Source organism: Urocitellus parryii, chromosome 5 (assembly GCF_045843805.1).
Source record: "Urocitellus parryii isolate mUroPar1 chromosome 5, mUroPar1.hap1, whole genome shotgun sequence".
Lineage (NCBI taxonomy): Eukaryota > Metazoa > Chordata > Mammalia > Rodentia > Sciuridae > Urocitellus > Urocitellus parryii.
The window spans coordinates 137,326,846-137,345,129 of record NC_135535.1 but is presented as its reverse complement, the minus strand read 5'-3'; positions in this window follow the sequence as shown (position 1 = coordinate 137,345,129).

Below are 18,284 nucleotides of genomic sequence, written 5' to 3'. Positions count from 1 at the left end.
TGGATTAATAAATTGTGATATATATGTATGTATTTGTGTGTGATATATATGTATGTATTTGTGTATATCTATACACACACACACACATACCTACACAATGGAGTTCTACTTAGATATAAAGAAGAATGGAATTATGGCATTTGTTGGTAAATGGATGAAAATGTAGAATATCTTGCCAAGTGAAATAAGCCAAACTCGGAAATTCAAAGGTCGAATATTTTCTCATATGCGGAAGCTAGAATAAAATAAACCAAAGGGGCTGGAAAGAATAGGATATCATAAAGATAAAGGAAGATTAGTAGTATAGAAAAAGGGAGATTGAGAGAGATGGAAAAGTGGAGGTAATGCAGAATGAACTCTTTTAAAAATCATGTGCATATATAAATATACCAGAGGGAATTTCACCTTTATGTATAAGTAAAAAGAACCAATCAAAAATAAATAGACCAATGAAAGGAAGTCTAGCAGGGTAGAGGAAGGAGAATGAGGGAGGGGAGGCAGAAGGGTAGAGGGAATCATGATCTGAAATCAAATTCCATGCATGTATGAGTTTGTCGGGATGAACATAACTACTGTGTATAACTACAAAGTGCTAATAAAATAAAAGAGTGTGAGTGCTTTGGAAACTTTCTACAAATACTCTCATTCTGGAAAACAATCCAGCTTTGATATAGATTATATAAGAATGTACTTACTGGTGAAGTATACCTTTGGATGGATATATTTCTACTTAACCAATAATGTTCTTTCCCTCCCTCTCTTCCTCCCCCCTTCCCCCTTCTTCCTCCCTCCCTCCCTCCCTCCCTTCCTCCCTCCCTCCCTCCCTCCCTCCCTCCCTCCCTCCCTCCCTCCCTTCCTTCCTTCCTTCCTTCCTTCCTTCCTTCCTTTCTTCCTTTCATTTTTTTTGGTGTCAGGGATTGAAGGCAGGGACACTTAACCACTGTGCCACACCCCCAGCTCCTTTTTAAATATTTTATTTAGAGACAGGGTCTTGCTGAGTTGTTGAGGCTGGCTTTGACCTTGTGATTAATTGGAGATGAGAACATTATTTTTGCTTTAACTAGAGTTGCCCTTCCTTTGAGACCATTAGTTTCTTTTCCTTGCAAGTTTTCCTTCTCTGCCTTCCTGCAAAGACAAGACAGAATAGTGCTTTTGCCCTTCTCTGTGCAGTGTTGCTCTCTGAAGTTTTATGTCAATATTTGCATTATGGAGATTAAGATGAGAGCCTGACTTTTAATTAGACTATTGTTTCAGTTTTGTAGTCTCCTTAATCCACCCCCTTTTGAGTCTCAGTTATTGCTTCTTCAGAACTATGTATCTGAAGAGTGGAAGCAAAATTGAGATTCCTGGGGCAGGATATGTGAAAAGTCCAGTCTTAAAAGAAAATTATTTCATGTAACACAGCATAATGTAACAAAGTACTTTGTAATTCTCAATTTTCAGCAATGTACCTGATGTTACTTAGTTTATCCATAAAATAAATCGTGTATACTAAATAATAGTTGAGCAAGAGAAGTATACATGCTAAGTGCTGTAGGTAATACTTTGTGTTATTCCACTTCCTCAGTATAGCATATGAAGTTGGTAGTATGAAATCTATCTTGCAGATGAGAAATTAAGGCTGAGAAAGAAAGTCATTTTTTTGTTTGTTTTGTTTTTAACACTTAAAGGGCTGTTCACATTTCTTGTAGCCTTATCAGTGGTATAAGTGGAATTTGGACCTAGGTCATTTGGGGCTTTTTGGTATGCAGATTAATTGTAAACTACCCTATAATCACTGGATTTTTTTTTTTTACCATTGCAATAAAACTGCTTTTAAAGATCTTATCCTTTGCACTCTGACTTTACTATAACTGCTGAGGCCAAGAAGTTGCAGGAAATGGGAGGTAGGAAGTGTGATCAGAGCCTTGTAAGTGACCTTTCCTAAGACAAATCTGTTTCTTCCATCTGCCCAGGCTTGGCTGACTGCACCATGCACAGGGTCTAGAAGGTTTTCTGAATTACCCAAAGGGTGGGGCAGGTTAATGGAGTCTTGTGTTTTAAACTATCCCTTTGAGTTATGTTTGAAGTATTTCAAAACGAGGCACAATTCAGGCCTTGTTGGAGATTTCAAGTTTTAATTCCAGAATAATGGGAACTATAGTTAGAGATTTATTTTCCTTTTTATTGCTTTTATAATAGAACCCTTTTGAATACTAACCATGTGTCAGGTTTAGTATTAGGCACTGAAGATAAAAAATATTTTGTGCTCTCAGATATTTTATGTGCATATTGTGCATGTTAATTAGGTGTTATCCAATATCATTTAGAATGTCGTAGGAAAATTTCCCCTCAAAAAAGATAGTTTCTGCACTTAAATCAGAATTATGTCTGTGGTCTACATTCCCACCCCATCTTCATTCAGTGATGCAGCTGTCAATTGCTTATGCCAACCCTGTATCCTCTCTCCTGTAACTCACCTGTTGAATCCTTAGAGCCAGGCTCATTGAGCACATAGCAATGACAGCTGCTTTACCAGCTATCCATAAAATGGAGTTTTAAGAAGGATGAAAAAGGCTAGAATTTGCTGCCAGCTTGCTGGAGGCAAGTTGTGTATGTTGTCCTGTATCAATGACCTCTGACCCACTTTATATGAATTGAGTTTGTTGCTTTAGCCACCATTGTAATAACCATGTGTCACAACAAATATCACATGAGCACTTAATTGTTTTATATCAGAGGAATCTTTTTACATACAGATATTGCTAGAAAATGTTTCCCAGTCTGCATGAGAGTAGAACTTGACTTTCCAGTGATGACTTTGCTATTTACTGTGTAGCATCACTTGTGGATTTGTGTGCTGATATTGCCAGCTTTTCCTGTATAGTTACTGCTGATTCATTTTCCTGAACCTTGCTTAGTGTAGGGAGCAGAGAGTAAGTCAAGAGGGCTTTGTACTTTCTGGGCTCTCCTGATTTATTTTTCATGTCCCATATTTATCTGGACCTATTTTTTCCTTTATCCCTTTGTCCTTATTCTTTTTAATCTGGACTTATAGTCTCAGAGATCCTGGTCACAGTGGGGTTGTACTGGAAGGGGGCTTCAGTTGGCGAGATCTGAGAGTTCATAGGGCACATCTGTTCAAGTCCTGTTGGAGTTTAAGGTAAACTTTTTGTGTAACAGCAGTTTGGCTGCTGCTGTTGACTGGTCCTCTACATTTTCAGAGCGTACAAAGGTATGATTTGGGGATATCCCCATTTATATGTTCATCAGCTACCTAAAGCTTCTTCCGTCTGCTTCTTTCCACCAAGAAAATGCTTATATAGTTTTGGTCTTGTAGCTATCTGTTCCCACCCCTTTACTTGTGGGAATTCTTGGGGCTACTTCACCTAGTTTTGTTGTAGATATTGTCTATGAGATTTTGATTTTGCCTTTTAATTGACTTTATAGGTGCAATGGGTTGGGGAATTTTTAAAAGTGATGCTATCACTGTCGTTTTGAAATTTTCCTAAGTCTTTTAGAGGATTGTGTATTTGGCATCTTTTAACATACTTATTAACTATTCATCTTTGGTAAAGTGTCAGTTCAATTATGTTGCCCCTCTTAAAAATGGATGGAGCCAGATGAGGTGGCACACACCTGAAATCCCCACTACTCCAGAGATTGAGGCAGGAGGATCAAAAGTTTGAGGACAGTCTAGCCAACTTAGTGAAGCCCTGTCTCAAAAATTTTTAAAGAGTTCAGGTTGTAGCTCAGTGGTAGAGCACTTGCCTAGCATGTGCAAGGTTCTGGGTTCAATTCCCAGTACAGGAGAAAAAAAAATGTGGTAGTTCATCATCTTATTTTTGAAAAATTAGTGTTCTTCATACATTCAGGCTACAAATTCCTTATTAGATATATGTTTCACAAACATTTTTTCCCCAGTCTGGTTTCTTTTGATCAGCATTATGTTTATACTATTTATTCATGTCATTCCATGAATTGTAGTTCATTCATTCTCATATTCCATTATATAAATATAATTTATTTTCTTAATGAACATTAGGGTAATTTAAGATTTTTGACTATTAAAATAATACTGAAATTAACATTCTTGTCTTTTGTGAATATGTATGATTGTAGATGTATGCAATTATAATCAAAGATCATAGGGTCTATGTATGTTCAGCTTTGGTATATAGGTTGAGCATCTCTATTCTAAAATCCAAAATGCTCCAAAAATCTGAAATTTTTGAGTGCTGATATAACATCACAAGTGGAAAATTCCACACCTACCTCATGTAACCAGCCCATAGTAAAAATGCAGGCACACTAAACATATGTAAAATTACCTTCAGGCTATATCAGATATATATGAAACAAATTAATTTTATGTTTAGGCTTTAATATTTCAAAGATATCTCATGTATATGCAAATAGTCAAAAATCTGGGAAAAAAATTCCAAAATCTGAAATTCTCTGGTCTAAGCATTTTGGATAAGAAAAATAGCAAAGTCATCTAAACAGTTTTCCAAAGATATGCAGTGTATACTGTCACAAACAACATGTGAAAGTACCATTTGACTGACAGTCTCCCAGCATTTGGTATTATCCTTTTTCATTTGACTCATTCTTTTGGTTTGTTAAGATGGGTTTAATCTGCATTTCTTTGCATGACCAAATGACCATTACATAACTTCTCTTATGGTATACTTTAATTCTTTTGCCTGTTTTTCTATTAGTTTGTCTACCTTTTCTTGTATTGATTTATAGGCTTCCTTAACTTTTTGACTTTTTGATATTCTGAAGTGTAAGTGCAGAACTGCCTTTATTTAGTTTGAGAGGATAGACCTGAAAGTTCATCTCTTTCTAGATCTGGAAATTTCTCAGTATTTCTTTCATTAAATATTACTGCTCAGTCATTTCCTACATTCTCCTTACCTAGAATTCTTATTAGATGTATGTTGGATCCTTGCAGTCTGTCCACCATTAAATCAACCCTACAAGCTTCTTGATTGCCTTTCTGTATTCTTTAACCCTTTGCCTCTCTATCCTACTTCTTGAGTAATTTCCTGACCACTGTTATCTAGAGTTTTTCTGATCTATTGAGGTTTTATTTCTTTTTAAGGGCTGGGGATATGGCTCAAACGGTAGCGTGCTCGCCTGGCATGTGTGCAGCTTGGGTTCGATCCTCAGCACCACATACAAACAAAGATGTTGTGTCCATCAAAAACTAAAAAATAAATATTAAAAATTCTCTCTCTCTCTCTCTTTTAAAAAAATTCATTATTGCTTTTTAAGTATATAGTGACTACTTTAAAATAATTTCCAGTTCCCCTCCCTGCTGTTCTTCTTAAATGCAGGGGATTGAATCCAGTACTTCTAATTGATATTGTTTTTTTTCATATTCACTTGTTTTTATTTCTGTTGTTTTATCTTTCGTTTTCTTAAAATTCAAATTAATCTTCAATTTCTCTTTGACCATTCTAAAAGTTTATTTAAAAATCTTTATCAGCCTGTTCCATAAAATTAATTTTAATTTCATTCTGAATGAAATTATAGTTGATTTTATCATTGGTTTTATTTTTGTCCTGTAGCAGATTTCTTTTTATTTGGAATGTCTTTGCCACACTGTTTAGCATAAAAATTGTATTTGTCTACTTTTTCTCTTTCTCTCTTTTTCAGTCTTTCTGTCCTCACCTCTGTTTAGTGTGTTTTTTTCAGATGCCAAAACTATGTCTTGGGAGGGCATCTGGGGGACTCCTGTATCACCAAGCCATTCCTAGTCACACACACAGGCTTTGTCCTTCCGATTCCCAAGGCCTATTCTGAGGCCTACTGCTTCCTTAAAAGGTTCTTGACAGTGAGATCTCCAGACCCTGGTTTCAAGCATAAAGACATTAATTTTCCATTCATTTGGGATTTTCCAAATTCATTTGTGATTCCTTTATTTCCCATTAGATGTCAGAAATTACCAGCTCAACCACCTCTACCTGCTTCCTGGCCAGGAGCATCATCCCTCTCCCTGTTCCATGCTTCTCTTTCTGTTTCTGGTTCATGGAACATGAGCCAATTTTTGAGGCCCTTCACATCTTATTTTTCATATTTTATTTATTTATTACTATTTGAGCACAGGGAGTGTATTGATGTATGGACTTAATAGTCATCTTTGTCAGAAATCCAGTTATGTATGTTAAATTATTTTAACTACTTCCATATATGGGGAAAGTTAATGAATTCCTCTGAATCCCAGCTTGTTCATCTGTAAAACAAGGCTACTGATCCAAGGTCCTTAAAGGCTACTTTAATTCTAAATTCTAAAGATATATAACCTACAACCTGTGACTGCACCCATGCTCTCTCACCTAATGTGAGGTAGGGGACTTGGAACCCATGTTTTCTGCTTTCTGATGCAGGGGCCTATTCTGACATACCTCACTGCTATCCTTGTAAACATGGCAAAGAATCAAATCTAATTCGTGGCATGCTGTTTCTACCCATTCCATTTCTCCAACTAGAACACTGCTGATTTCTCTACTTTTTATTCTAAGCAGAGCTGGCTTTTAGAACACTTTCTGGAATTGCAAACATAAGATCAGATAAGATTTTGAAAGTAGACCTCTCTGACATAAAACTTGATTCTTACACAAGAGCAAAGGGCAGAAATTGAGAAAGAAGCATTTTAGCATGGTTGTCATAATCTCAGAAAACTGGGAGCAACAATCAGTGTAAATAGTATGCCTGCTGTGAAACTAGAAGACATGACCATCAGAGGGTCTCCTTATATCATAAACACAATCACTACATCAAGGAAGAAGAGCCTCATTAAAAAAGAAAAAAAATGTTGCTTTTAATTTAATAACTAAGCCAACTAAAGGTATGATTTTTTAAATTTTCAGGAAATGCATGACTTTTTCTTCAATTAAATCTAGACTCATGTACTGACTTCCTAAGAGCTAACATACACTATTGCTTAAAATACCAGTCCATAAACAATAGGAAGGCCATGTATGTTTAAGAATGAAATAGAACAAAAGCCCTGGGTCTCATGTGACCTCTGCTGCTAATGAGCTGTATGACTTGAGGAAGAGGTGACTTACCTTCTTCGAATCTCACCTTTTTATTCTCATCTGGAAAATGAAGAAAGTTTCATCCATAGAGTCTACAATAGTGATAGAACAAGCTAGAAAATACTTGTATCATGAGGTTTCTTTCCTCTTCAAATTCTAGCTTTTGTATTTAAATGCAAAAGGTTTTGGTTGAATTAGTTCAATTTTACCCCCCTCCCTGATTAAATAAAAGCATGTTAATATAAGCAGATTTAAGTTTTCAAAGATTATTGAGAATGGATGAGTGGGAATTTAAAAGAAGAGCTCCAAAGATCAGACCCTATTATGAATTAGAAGACCCTATAACAAGCTCTCTCCAGTGTACCTTGGCTCCCACTTGGGACCTGTGTTGGTGCAACTGGTCAGAAGTGCACTGTAGAACAGTTGCACAAGATGCATGAGATCTAGGTAGACAGTCTGTGCTCTTCTGCTTTGTTTTCCATCACAAGTAGGAACATTTTGTCATGGGAAAAACCAAAAGCAGTTAACAATCCACTCAGGGCATCAAGCCATATGGAGGCCAGTGTTAGAGTGGATTGTTACTGCATTTGGCTTTTCCTATGACAAAATGTTAGGATGGAAAACAAAGCAGAGGAGCACAGACTGTCTACCTGGATCGCTAGCATCTTGTACAAAACACTTTCCCCCAGTTGAGATCACCTGCTAATTTTCTATTTTGGGCCAATGACAGCTTAGTGACAAAAGCATGGGGTTCATTATGACTTAATTGAGACTTCTGTGTGTCAAAATCCAATGGGGCCTTGTAAAAGCAGTTCCTCCTGGATCAGTTGGATCACTGCTTTTTGACCCCTGCTGTGACAGAGTGGAGCCATCCCCTCCGGATGCCCTTAGTTCACTAGTTGTGAATTCTTAAGCCTTCTTTCTCTCAATTCCCCTTCTTCACTCTGCTTATGCCTTGGTACAGATCAGGGTCAAGGGCAAAACTGGTGACCTGAAAAGGGAAGGAATTAAGTTCTGAGTAGGGGGCAGGTTTGAGGAGTTCGGGATCAAAGTTTGAATCCTTTTTGTGGTTGTAACAAATTGACTTCCAAACTGGAGGAGGCTTTCCGCATGTTCAAGGGCCTAACACATAATAGGGGTTCCATGAAATGTGTTGAATGACTTGAATCAGGTAAAGTTCTGAGTCCGATAGGGTTGTTGCCCTTGACTCTATCCTCTGGCTTTTTCTCTCAGTAGGTGGTCCAGCCAGACCATGAATATGCCTAGATCAGCTGAGTTCAGGGTGTAGAATCCGTGCTGTCTAGAATCTCTTGCTTCTTTCCTAATTTTCTGGTTCTTCCCAACTCCCTTTTTGTCCTGTTACAGTAATCAGATCCAAAGAAACCAGTGTGTGAGCTTTGAGAGGAAGGGGCTGGGGGAGTTGCTTTGTTCTCCGGCCCCAGGAGTACACATAGCCTTGTGGAACAGATCCAGGCCAGTCGAGGTCAACAGGTCTACACAGGGGTTGGGGCCAAAGTCTGACAACATGCACCTGCCTGGCCTTGTCCTTTGCACTTTTGTTTTTGTTTCCTCAATAATCTAATATAGGAAGAGGGCCAAAGGAAGAGAAGGGGAAGAGAGGCATTTGAATCTTGAGTCCCTGCCAAGCTTCTCAGTATATAAATCTCTGTTCCTTTTTAATATCACTTACATTATTCATGGAAATCTGTTTGGGGAAAGCTGTGGTCAGAAATTGAAACATTGTCCATCTGTATGCCAACTTACTGTTCCAGTCACCTCAGCTGTACTGACAAGAAAGAAAAGCAAGAAGCACTAACAGATTGCATGCATGCTGTGTGCTGGGCCCTGGACCAAGCCCTTTACCTACAGTCCAACCTGTCCTCACAGTAACAGAGTCCAAAGTCAGGACACGGTATTTCTAGGAGATGAATGCCAGCAATCTGACCCTGGAGCCAGTGTTCTCATCCATTGTTTGTCTCCCTTCTCCTCAGAAACATACTGAGCAACAGCCATCAGTATGCTACCTCAGCCTGGTTGGTTTACAAAAAATGTTTCCTTCTGAGGATGGAAGGAAGTACCTCTGCCTGAAGGAACACCACCTTTGCTGCAGGGGCCATGTTTGGAATTCCACCCTTAGACTTCCTTTTGCCGTCAGGCTTTTTCTGGTACACCAAATGATGCACCAACACTCTCAGTCATTTCCTTGATGTGAAGGAGTACATCAGATGGGGTCTGAGTGGATGGCTTATGCTTTTGTAATCTCACCTAGGAAGAGTTGTCATTTAGGTTTAATCATTATATGTCTTAATAGAAATTCTCCAAATCTGAGTTTCACATTTTGTCAATCATTCCTAAATTACTTACTATGTTTAAATAACAATCCTTTGTGGCATTTACATATCATTTTTGAAAGAACATTGACCTAAAAATTATTTTTAGGTTTCAGAAAAAGAGAGGAAGAAACTAAATGTGGTGTGATAACTAAAAACCAGAGGGAATGGGCCAATGAGGTGGTACACACCTGTAATCCCACTGACTCAGGAGGCTAAGTCAGGAGGAGTGCAAGTTTGAGGCCAGCCTCAGCAACTTAGCAAGACCCTGTCTCAAAAAAAGACTGGAGATTGTAACTCAGTGATAAATCTCCCCTAGGTTCAATCCCCAATACCCACCTGCCCCCAACACACACAAAACCAAAAAGACAGAAAAGCCCAGAGGGAATGGTGTTTCTTTAGTGAAATAATGTTTTGCCAATCTAAAGTGAGTTTCAGTCCAAGACCATGAGAAGGTCAGCCAAGGGACAAGAATACCATATTTCTTTTCAATAACCTAATCAGGTGCCCTTAGAAATCATTTCTGTCCATCAAAGAGAAAAGACAGAGGAGCCTTGTATTCTCCAGAAGCATAATGAAATTTTAGGTGATTCTAAAAAATGTCTGGAATATATTCAAGCAAACATTTTAAGGAATAACATTCTTATATATCAAGCACATATATCTTTATATATATAATGACTTCATTTCTCACACAAAATTGACTTTTTACAATGACTGGTTTGAAGTTTTCTGAGCTAGAAAGAGGAAGCTTGAATTTTCTTCACTTCTTCCTCTTTGCCTCCCAGCTTTTTGCAAATGTGAACTACTGCTGATTCATTCACAGACTCTCCATTTAAAATAATGACGCAACAATACAAGTTACAGATATGTGAAAGGTCACAGAAAAAGCATCATAAAAATGTAATTTGAGCTGGGAGTGGTAGCACAGGCCTGTAATCATAGCAACTCAGGAGACTGAGGCAGGAGGATCACAAGTTCCAAGACTTAGCAAGGCCCTGCCTCAAAGCAAATAACAAGACTGGGGATATAGCTCAGTGGTAGAGTCCCTCTGGATTCAATCCCTAGTACCATAAAAGTGGGGAGGGGAATAACATGTAGAGTTGTCCCCAAGTTAGATGGTCAAAGAATTATGGCTTCTGGAAAAGAGGTTACTTTCTAATATGCATTCTCTGATGACATTTTCCACAGAGAGCTAGTTGATCTATTGTAATCCCATATATGTTTTAGCATCTGATGCCCAGAATTTGGCTTTATTCCTCGGGCATTTACTGAGCATACGTTTACTAGGCACTGATAAAATAAAGAGATGGTTTCTATGTCAGGGGAGACAGACCCTTCAGAAGATGATTGCAATGTACTGTGTAATACCCTAGTGGAGGCATTTAGCAAGCAGCTCATGGGATGGTCAGAGAATGCTTTCTCCATAAGCTAACTCCTCAGCAGAGCTGTGAAGGCCAACCACTGTACACAAGGTGAGAAGGGAACATGATACCAAGTCTCAGCATGATGAGAAGCTGTATTTAGGGATCAGCAAAAGCATTTCCATTAATCACATGACTATAGAACTATAATATTCTTATCTGGCTCAGAACAATAAGAGTTATAGCAGTTATTGGTTTTCTTGAAAAGTATAAAAACAGGGTTTTTGTATTTGGACAAATCTAGTTTCAAATTCTGATTCTTCATGTACCAGCCATATATTCTTGATGCTGTACTGTGTCTCTGAGCCTCAGTTTTTTATTTGTAAAATTAGCACAATATTTGTTTTGTATGGCTTCCTATAGGTAACAGGAGATAGCATATGTTAAGACCTACAACAAGTAAAATTAATAGATTTAACAAATAAAAATACAAGACACCCAGTTAAATTTGGATTTTGGGAAACAACAAATGAGTTTTTAAGTGCAAAACCGTCCCTGATATTGCATCAGACATATACTAAGTCATTATTTGTTTATCCGAAATTTAGAACTGGATATCCCAGTAATTTTACCTAATGGTAAATGCTGATAGTAAGCAAAGTGTAACTTAATAAGTTGTTGGTATGATTAGCGTTTTTTATGCCAGGGAAGCACTTGGAGGAAATAAGAGTTTTGAACAAAAGAATATACTCTATATTGTATTGTATGCACACAGGTGTGGGGAAGATGGTGGGAAAGGTGAAAGAGTTATTAGGTAATGCTAGGAATACAGAAGCTTCTCCAAGTTGAAGAACATATTTTCTTAAAATTTTTTTCTTTCAAGTTAGTTTAACACCAACAACAGCCAAAACAAATTCAACATATTTGTAATAGCCACTTTTAAAGGTCAGGCCAACAGGATATGAGTGTTGACATATTACAACTTAGGATTTTTCAGCAGATAGCTTTCAGGTCCTTAGTGTGTCACATTCTACGTCTCTTCTCTCTCCTAGTACTGCCAGGGTGCTGCACATTGGACCAGCTGAAAGGGCACCGAGTCTAGCACTATTAGTCAGTGTCTGAAACTGTGGAGAGGGATTCAAAGAAAGATAAGCACCCTCTTCCCAAAAAGTTTATAGTCCTGTTTTTAAAGTCTAGTGAAGAAGAGATGATAGATCATTGTCACATTGAGTCACCTCCTGGAACTCATATTCTGTGAATGCCAGGTCAGGTTCATTGCTACTTCCCCACCCTTAGTACCTAGCAAGCAGTAAGGGCCCCACAGACATTTGGTGAATGAATGAATCAGTGTGGGCTGGACTCACCAAGGAAGGGTTGATGAAGTAGTTTAGTCTGAAATGGACCTTACAGGAAGAAATTCTGACTGAGCAGAGAATTGTCACTCTTGTCATCATCATTGCATTTACTGTCAACCAGCCACTGAGCACAGTATTTCTATTAATTCTGCTCAGATGTTTCCAATATTCTGAAAAGTTTAGGTCTTTCTGGCTCTAAAGTCCATTTTCTGCAAATCAGATTGCATATTATTTCAGGGAGAGCTTCCCTGACCAGCCTATCAAGAAGCATTTCTCCTGTTACTCTCTATCTCAGCCCATGTTCCTTTGTAACATTTATGAAAATGTAGGATGAATTTATTAAATATTTCTGGTCTGCCTCTCTCCAATCCATGAGGGCAGGGATTGTGTCTGTCTGATCACTTCTGTGGCTCTAATACCCATTAGCCTGTTCATTCCCTGAAACTTACTAAGCACTTGAGTATTATGTACTGAATAAACACATTTTGGTTTTCAGACCTATCTACACAGAATCACCACACATATGAAAACAAAACAACAACACACATAGAGACACACACACAAATCCCAAAAAACATAACCATCAAGACCTCACCTGACAGTCACCTGGCACAGATATCCAGCGATGGACATGTGAATCCCAGGCTTTTGCTTTTTCTCTTTCTTTTTCTTTCTTTTTTTCTTTCTTTTCCCTCTCCCTCTCCCTCCCCCCTCCCCCCCCCTCCCCCTCTCCCCCTCTCCCCCTCTCCCCCTCTCTCCCTCTCTCTTTGTTGTTGTTCTTTAAAAACTCTGTAGCGAATCTAATGCACAGCTAAAGATGAGAGCTTTGGTGAGGGCATGCTAATATAAGAAAACTATGAGGACACAGGTAAAAATCTGATGGATATCTTATTCTCCATGTAATCTTTCAAACAAAGCTTCATGGAAGTTTCTCTAAGAAACATTTCTGGCCATAACCTTTGCCTTGATACAAACTAATTGCATATATAATCATACTCATCCTCTTCTCTTTAACTTTAAAAGTAAGAACATTTTGCATCAGGAGCAAATATATTTGAATTTAAACTTATTTCTATGGATCCTTAAACATGAAGAAACTCTCAAAATAAGAAATTAAAGATATCCTGAGATATCACTTCTTATCGATCAGATGGCAAAAAATGTAAAAGTTTAACAACATATTTCATGGGCAAGGCTACATGAAGACACTCTGAAACACTGCTAGCAGAAATGCAAAATAACTCAATGCAGGAGAGTTTGTCAATTACTGGCAATATTATATAGCCTTTGTCCCAGCAATTCTACTTCTAGAAATCTATCGCAAAGGTACACTGGCAACAATATAATGGCATGCACTCAAACTTTTAATTGCAGACTCTGGCCTCCGGAACTGTAAGATAATAAATGTGAATTATTTTCAGGCACCCAGCTTGTGCTAATTGTTTGATTAATAATAAGAAACTAGCGGGGCACATGCCTGAAATCAAGGTGGTTCAGGAGGTGAAGGCAAGAGGATTGAGAATTCAAAGCCAGCCTCAACAAAAGCGAGGCACTAAGCAACCCAGTGAGACCCTGTCTCTAAATAAAATACAAACAGGGCTGGGGATGTGGCTCAGTGGTTTAATGCCCCTGAGTTCAATCCCTAGAACCAAGAAAAAAAAGAAAAGAAAAAAGAAACTAATGCCACAAATTGGTGGCAGTGGGATCACTCTGCAGATGCTCTAACCAATTGGTTTTCTCAAAGGTGAGAAAACAGTGGAGTTTAGAGTGGTCAGTTCAAGGATGGAATTGTTGTTACTGAACCCAAAATATGAAGCGTTAATGTGCACTGCCTGACAACAGTATCAATGGAAAGTCATTCTTTGAAGGACACAGAGGTAGGGGTAAGCAAGTTAAAGAAGTTGAAGGAGTTATTAGGGACATCAGGTGCAACTTGAGTCCTAGAACCAGGACCTGCTTTGACCAGGAATTACTGTAATAGCCAAAATGTTAACATCTGTGTTGTTCCTGCTGCAACCCTTCCCATCCATGATCCCAAGAATGTTTCATATTATGCCTGTGTTTTTTTCTCTTTTGTAGATCAGCTGTCTCTTCCATGCATAAAACACTTTAAAATCAAAGTAACAGGTTATGTCTAGGTGTTCACTTTTTTCCTGTTATTTTTTATTTGCTGGGTTTATGAGGGGTTCTTGACTTCCACACAGTGTGGTGCACCTTTCTTCTGGGAAAGTTATCTCCTAACATTAATTTATTGCATCTGTTTTTCTGGCCAGTGTTTTAGGAATATCTATTACCACACTGTTGATTCTTTAGTTTCTGCCCATATCATAAATATGTTGATCATATTTTCATCTCTCAGTTTTTCTGCTAATTATTGGGAGGTCTTTTCAAGCTTATTCTCCAAATCACTGTTTCAGTTTTCTTACCTGTCAATGTGGTAATTTAATTCTGTGATGGTATTTATAGTTTGTTTTTAAACAATCATCCCATTAACTTATATAGTTCTTTTGATTTCTGATTTCATCTCAGCCAGCTTCTTGTTTGTGCTTGTTATCTTATTCATTTTTAAAATAGATAAAATATCCACATTTTCCTAAATCTTAAGTGCTACTTGCATCCTAAAATTAATTATGTTGCCTGTAGAAATCTAACCCAAACATTTGAGTGAAATCTTGCATGCCAGGCTCTGTTTATATTGTATAATGTCTCATTGGCTCTTCCCCACTACTTTTTTTTTATTGGTTGTTCAAAACATTACAAAGCTCTTGACATATCATATTTCATACATTAGATTCAAGTGGGTTATGAACTCCCATTTTTACCCTGTATACAGATTGCAGAATCACATCGGTTATACATCCACATTTTTACATAATGCCATATTAGTAACTGTTGTATTCTGCTACCTTTCCTATCCTCTACTATCCCCACTACTTTTTTAAAAATTGGAAACAGATTGACTGGATTTTTTAATGTTATTGTATTTTTTATGCCTTCATTTTATTTTATTTATATGGTGCTGAGGATTGAACCCAGTGCCTCACACATTCTAGGCAAGTGCGTTACCACTGAGCTATAACTGCAGCCCCCCATGCCACTCTTAAAATATTAATTATCCTTGGAAAAAGAAAAGTTGCATTCAGCTCTGACAGATGCCTGTGATTGTGGGGAAATGTCCTTCCTCTGCATCTTGGATTGTAGGACTAGGTATGCAAACCACGTCATCTATTTTCTGGTAGTTTGTTTCTTTTTATTTATTCTGCATCTATAAGGAAGAGATCCTCTGGAATTTAGGAAATAGGACTTTAGATCTTCAAAACTGACCTCCCATCCTGGGAAGAATAATCTCTAGCAGTGTGTGGTTAGCCCACACTCATCCTGTCCCCTCTTAAAGCTCCTCTGCTGTATCTCTGGGCTTCTCAAACCAGGCTTTGGTATCTAGACATTCTTTTTGACATCTGGTAGATGACTGAGCAGGATTTCTAAGATTTTATGCCAGCATGACTTTTTTTTTTTAATCTCCTTTTTATGGGTTCATGAGTGTTTTAATAGGAAAAGGAAGAGGGCAATGCATGTTGCTTGGTTTATGTCCTCTGGAATCCTTGGCTGAGAATCAATGAAAACTTTTTCATTTTTCTCCTGGACTTTCAAAACAATTTTCTACTTACTAATTTGTTTCTCCTCCAAAATATGAACCCTCTCTCTGCTATCTGGGTTTCATCCAGAAGTGTTTTAGTCGGCTTTTAATTACTGTGTCCAAAATACTTGAAAAGAACAACTTACAGGAAACGTTTATTTAGGGTTCACAATTTCAGAAGTCTCCATCCATAGATGGAAGCAGGCTTAGGCAGAAATTGAACGGAGGTGCAGTCCCAATGAAGGTCTCAGGCAGCCCTACAAGTTCTGGGGCTGGGATGGCCCTTTAGATGCCTTGATTTGTACAGGAGAGCAGGACTTCAAATGGTCATTCTTTAGATGGGGCTGCCCTTACAGGAGGCATGACCTTGGGTGAAGCAGTGTAAACAGAGTTGACCGTTGGAGAAGGCCCCAGGTGTCACAGCAGTGTCTACCTCAGGCAGTCACTGGGCTGTAACAGCTCTATACTTTGGCCTCATGGGTCACAAGAGGCTGAAATGAAGTGATACTGAATGCAACTCTTCATTGAGTTGACTAAGGTACAAGGGCAAGATCATAAACTTCTTGCAATCGATTATAGTAAAATAATAACCAGATAGTCTTAACTTACAGCCCAAAATTGTATAGAGTATTTCAGGCTAAAGACGTTTTTTATTACAATTGGTGAAGAAATTATGGGCTATATAACAAGATAAGTTAATTCTGCAGTGGGAAGTGGTTAGAGCTAATTAAAAGTCACCTAATTTAAAAAAAGACAAAGAGAACTAATACAGAGACTCCTGGATTCGTGAAGAGAATCTGTGTTGCGTCTATAATATCCCTATATTTTATATAAGAGCCTGAAAGAAAAATAATTGCAACTTTATGTGCCTGTGGAATAGGCTCTTATTCATTCAACTCTAAGGGAATCCCCTATTTATGTTTTATTATCACTTTGTGGGTCAGCAAGCCACAACAAATGGAAACTATGACTTAGTTACTTGGCTTCTACTGTCTCAGAAAAAAATAATGATTAGTGACTGAAATAATTTAAATCAAGGGTTACAAACTCATCTACCTATAGAGGCCCAGATGGTCAGTATCTGTGGGGAACTGGCACCGGTCATGCTGATGGAGGTGTGGACCCTCCCCAGCATCAGTCAGTTCTTCACTGTTGTTGATGTGGAGATTAGGGCCTGATGCTGCCAAATAATTTGATTTTTAAAGAAAAGCTGGAAATGTAGATTCCTATGTGAAATTTCCAGATGTTTTAGTATAAGAAACAAATTCAGATTAAACACACACACACACACATACCCACTGTGTGAGCCAAATAATAAATGTCATAGGTGAAATAAAATCTGTAAATTGCTAGATTGTAGATAAAAATATTTAATCAGAAACCTTTTTGGTGAGGTTAGAATCAATGTATGAATACAGTGATTCTAGAGTTTATTAGAATATTGTTATTTAAATAGATTGGTCACCAATACCAGGAATATCATTGACATGCTTAGAAAGACCATAACTACTTATTACTTTATATTTGGCAATTATAAGGTCAGTAAGAAACTTGAAGTTTTTTGATCAAAGACCATTATAAAACATTTTGAGACCAATAAATCTAATGCTATTTGATCTTCAAAGTCAACAGTGAATAGTATGTACACCTACTATTTTATATTACAGTAGCCTTTTTTGCCCTGGAATAATATGTCCCTGGTTTTAGGAACTACTCTCCTTACTCCCATTCCAGTTGTGGGTCCATTGGAAGCTGCCATGTTTTTCCTTTACCTTGATTTCCTATTCACTCTTGATTGGCATGGTCCTCAAAGCCTGGCCAATGGCATACAAGTCAGAATTCCCTGAGAAAGAGATTTGATCCCTCCACAGTGGCAGGGGAAGACAGTAGCCATATGGAAGAAGTTGATCTATAGAGAAAAAGGGAGCTCAGATCACTTCAGAGAGAAGCAGAACAAGTAATGAAAAGAAAGACTATCTTGGCTGCATTTATAATCCTAGCTGTGGTTATTTCTGAGCCTTTGCTTCATCCCTGTCCTCCCTTCAGCCTGATTGTTTGTCAAAATATTCTTAACACCATTAGTCATTAAGGAAATATAAATCAAAACTATAATGAGCTGCTAATTTAGATTATGGCACAAAAATGGCTGTAATCAAAAAGACAATAACAAGTGTGCATGAGGATGTGGAGAAATCAGAATCCTCATTGTTGGTGGGTTGTAATATGACATAGCCACTTAGAAAATACTTTAGATGTTCCTTAAAATGTTAAGCATAGAGTTACCATTAGGACCCAGGAATTCTACTCCTAGGTATATACCCCCCAAAATTGGAAACATAAGTACACATGTGAGTTCATAACAGTTAAAAACTCATAGTAGCTAAAAAAATGGAAACATCCCAATGTCTATCAATTGAAGAATGGACAAATAAAATATGGTAATTCACTCAATGGGATATCATTCAACCATAAAAGGAATGAAGTACTTATATATGCTACAATGTGAATTAACCTTGAAAACCTTATGTTAAGTAAAAGGATCTTTTGTAATCACAAAAGGTCATATAATG